Below are 4,654 nucleotides of genomic sequence, written 5' to 3'. Positions count from 1 at the left end.
TAACATTTACTACTATTTATTGCTATATGCTTTAAGTTATAAGATATCTATTCATGTTGTACTACATTTTCATTGTTGCCATTGCGACCCTTATGTCCAACTTTATTGTATCTATCCTTTTTTTCCTTTACTTACAAACTTCTATTTATTATTTATAATGGAATAAAATTGTAATATTGTATGAGATTATTTGGCATGGATGCTTGAACATGAACTTTTTAAGTTTTTATCACAATGTTTTTATGTCCAAGCTTTTCGTCGAAACCAGTCTACATACCATAGGTTGGGGTTGTCTATTTTTTGCATCCCCTTACTTGATTTTTATTGTTATGGGTAGAAGTGGTGGACCAAAGAATTTTCTAAAGAGGGGGCAAATATTTTTTTATAACATTTTGTGGGGACAAATATTTTTGAAGAGTGAAAACATATAATTTTAAAAGATTAAAAGATAATATTTTTTTAAAAAAACTTACTTTTTAATTTTTTTTATGGGGCAGCTGCCTCGACTCTACGACCGCCACTGATAGGTAGTATTAGTGTTAGTTTATCTTATATATGTATATAATAATTATATTAATCTTGAACATAATATGATTTTCCAAGCTATTATCAATAATCATTTTCTTTTAAAACAACTTTTTCATTTGAAGGTATTATTGCAATGACAAAGTTTTTTTCAATAACATATGCATAAAACTTTTAACATATAATTTTACCAACACATAAAAATATGCATAGCTACTAGGGATAGAGCAAAATAATCCTTTTAGCTGAATCGAACCAAAACCGAGACTGAATGAGAACCAAGTATGAAATTCGGTTTCATTCTCGATCTACCAAAAGCCAGAAAGTCAATTTAGATTTTTGTGGGTATTGGTTCTCAGATTTTTTGGTGTTGGAACCAAAAGTTGAAGGACCAAGTTTTGACCCTCATAAATTTTTCATACGAGCTTCGAATAAGCTGATTTTTTTTTCAATGTGTAGTTTTTTGTCTTAGTTATATTTTAGGCTTAAGAAACACTCTAAATAGGGATTTTTGAGGTTGTTTCTACTCTCCATAGAATTTGTAGTCAACTTTGAAGAACCATAACTTTTTTCATACGAACTCTGTTGATTTTTTTCAACATGTAGTTATCTATCTTGGCTACATTTTAGCCTCAAAAAACACATTAGTTAGTTAAGATTTGGTTGAGTTACACGACCAAAAATAGGAGTTGTTAAGTTTGTAACACCGAAATTTTTAAAACAAATTTTTCGTTTAAAATCGTTTATCTCTTTAACACTTTCCATAAAAATCTCCCATTTTGTTTAAATTACAATACATGACTCTTTTGTTCAATCAATTAATAGACCAGGATCCTTAAAACTAACGCTTCTTTTGGTGTGTACAATCGAGTCGGTGCCATCCCGTGATCTTGAGAAAACCTGAAACATATAACACAAAACACTGTAAGCACGAAGCTTAGTGAGTTCCCCAAAATACCACTCTAACACATATTAGGCACTCAAGGCTATAACTCTGTTGACCCTCTGGTCAGTGTGTCTCAGTGGGACCCTCCAGTCTCAACTCTCTGTGGGCCCTCTGGCCCTAACTCTATGGACCCAAAGGTCCTAACTCTAATAAATCTGAATCATGCATATCACATATCACAATAAATCTCATAAAATAAATAGCATACAAATACACTGGCACATAACTCTAAACCTAACTCTGTGGACCCTCTGGTCCTAGCTCTGTGAACCTTCCGGTCCTAACTCTGGTATACACAACATAAATCACATAGAAATAATGCAGTGCCACTCATTGCATGGATAGCATACAATAACTCTGTCACATAACTATGTTACCACTCTAGGTAAAGTATAGTGAGAAGACTCACCTCAAACGAAGTCAGATGAACTCTCTTGTTCAACGTCTCTTCCTGGCCTCCTACAATTATTCAAATCATATCCCCAATCAAACCTCTCTCATTGTCTCACCTCTAAAGATTGGGTAGAAGACCATTCTACCCTTCCCTGAACTCTCTTAAGTCAGTCTTGACCAAAACCCTAAAGTCAACGAAAGTCAATGATCAAACTTTGACCCAACTCGTTGAGTGCACATGGTCGACTCGGCGAGTCCACACGTGTCCACGTAATCCTCCTTGTAGCCTCGCTTTACACGTCGAACCAACCCCTTGCTCGATGAGTTACACCTGGTATGAATCGCGAGGCAACCCCGACTCGACTCGTCAAGTCCTCTCATGAACTCGGCGAGTTGCTCCCATGACACCAATCATCTGGCCTTATGAGGTCACATCCGTTCCTCTAATCCATAGATTTGACTTCCCTTTGACCAATAACCACGAAAAGGTCGAATGTTGGTACACATGCAAGGCTCTTTATGCTTATTTTGGTGAAATCCTTCATATCATGACAACCCTAGCTCATAACTCCGAGGAAAATGTATTAAGCAGAATGGAAGGGACTCTCTGGACCTCTTAAGGTCCAGATCTAGGAATTATTTCACCGTGGGACCTCTCATACTCTAGATTCAAGCTAAATAAAGCATGAAGAAACTCTAGATTCATGAAATCAAACGAAGATGGACATGAATCCTTACCTCTCACAGCAGCTCTGAACGAAATGATGGAAGATTTGAGTCCTACAAGACAGCCCAACTCGAAATCCTTCCTTCCCTTTGCTAAGACACTCCAAAGGATGATGAATTAGCCCTCCTCTTGCACCACAAGCTTCCTCTCTGCTCTCTATAGTTTCTTAGGGTGTAGTGGCCGCAAATAAAGGCCATAAGGACCTTTAAATAGGTCCCAAACCCACGAAATTAGGGTTTCTCTGCCCAGCACCTACTCGGCGAGTCGCTCCTCTGACTCGTGGAGTCCACTCATTAAATCTGAGTGAGAAACCCAACTCGACTCGGGGAGTTGGATCCTCAACTCGTCGAGTATCTCCTTTAATCAAAAGATTAAACTACACAATAATAACCCTGAAAATCCGGATGTTACAATTCTCCCCCACTTGAATTCGATTTCGCCCTCGAAATCATTCCTTAACCACACATAGATTTAATCATTAACCCGAAAGGCACTACCGAAATGATCTTCATACCACACTGATATCTTTCTCTATGGACATCCGAAACCACATAGAACCTCGAAAAGCAGAGTTTAAACCAACTCTTTCACCGCTAAAAATACCCCTTCCCAATAACTGGAAACGCTAGTGGCCTGATCCGCCGCCAGACCGCCTACTCGAGCAATCACATTGATTTTTGCTCCTCAAATATCAACCCAGTTTCCTCACTGGCTCTCTAATTCTCATAAGACCACGTCCAAAAATCGGATATCTCTCTTCCAAGCCGATCATGCTAAATCATATGAATCACGCCCCACGAATAAAAGGGTTCACACTCTACCGGGGCACATCTATTAGACTGCTATCAGAAACCCTCCGAACAAAGAATCCCCAACACTCTTTCCTTAGACACAAAATCATAACCATGCTCGCTCAGAAGTGTCCTCACACATCCCATTCATAAGCTTCAGCTCCAAATTCCATATCTCTTTTAACACCACACGAGGTCTGACCGTCGTCTATCTGCATAACTCTTCTGACGGCTCTAGGCCGTTAGCAATCTCTGTCTGACCTACTGAATCTGCTCGGTCGTCTGAAGCACAATCTCCGTACTACCCATCACACGTTGCCCTACCTCTCCCTAGCAAATGGGAGTCCGACACCTCCTCCCATACAACCACTCAAAGGGTGGCATACCAATGCTCGAATGCTGGCTGCTGTTATAGGAAAACTCAACCAAGGGTAAGTACGTGTCCCAACTCCCTCCGAAATCCAATACACATGCCCGAAGCATGTCCTTGAGCGTCTGAATCGTCTGCTCGCTCTGCCCATCAGTCTGTGGGTGGTAGGCAGTATTAAAATGAAACCTTGCGCCCAACTCCTCATGGAATTTCTTTTAGAATCTGAAAGTGAAACGTACATCTCGATCTGAGACAATCGAGATCGGTACTCTGTGCTACGATACCACCTCCCTCACGTACAACTCTACCAGGCTCTCCACATAAGAGCTCCTACTGACTTCCTCTACGCATCAACTATCTCGGCCCTGTGACACACAAGTCACAAAATTCTCAAATGAAAATTACAATCCAACCGAAAATTGACTTAGCCCTGACAGAGACGGAGACCCCAGTCTTGCCCCTGGTTCAACCACTAGGCTCCAAAAACTCAATACTAGGGCTACTCAAGCCTAAAACTCTTCTGCATCATGCACTGATCGGAGAACACCCCATCATCACACTCTCTTGCCATCTAGCGAGTACTATGGCTTCCCGCAACATCACCACATCCTCTGACTAGTGAGTACTATGGCTCCCCGTAGCACCACAACACCAACTGACTAGTGAGTACTACGGCTCCCCGTAGTATCACGACTCCCTCTCTCTGACTTGTGAGTACTACGACTCCCCTTAGTATCACAACACCCTCTGACTAGTGAATACTACGGCTCCCCGTATCTTCACCCTATACTCTCATTCTCATCACAACGCCACACTACGTCCACTAACTCATGCTCTATAGACTATCATAGATTGCTAAACACACTTGTCCCACATAAGCATCACAGACTCTGGCGGCAACC

Source organism: Lactuca sativa, chromosome 9 (genome assembly GCF_002870075.4).
Source record: "Lactuca sativa cultivar Salinas chromosome 9, Lsat_Salinas_v11, whole genome shotgun sequence".
NCBI lineage: Eukaryota > Viridiplantae > Streptophyta > Magnoliopsida > Asterales > Asteraceae > Lactuca > Lactuca sativa.
The sequence above is the reverse complement of the archived record's forward strand: the minus strand, read 5'-3'. Positions refer to the sequence as shown.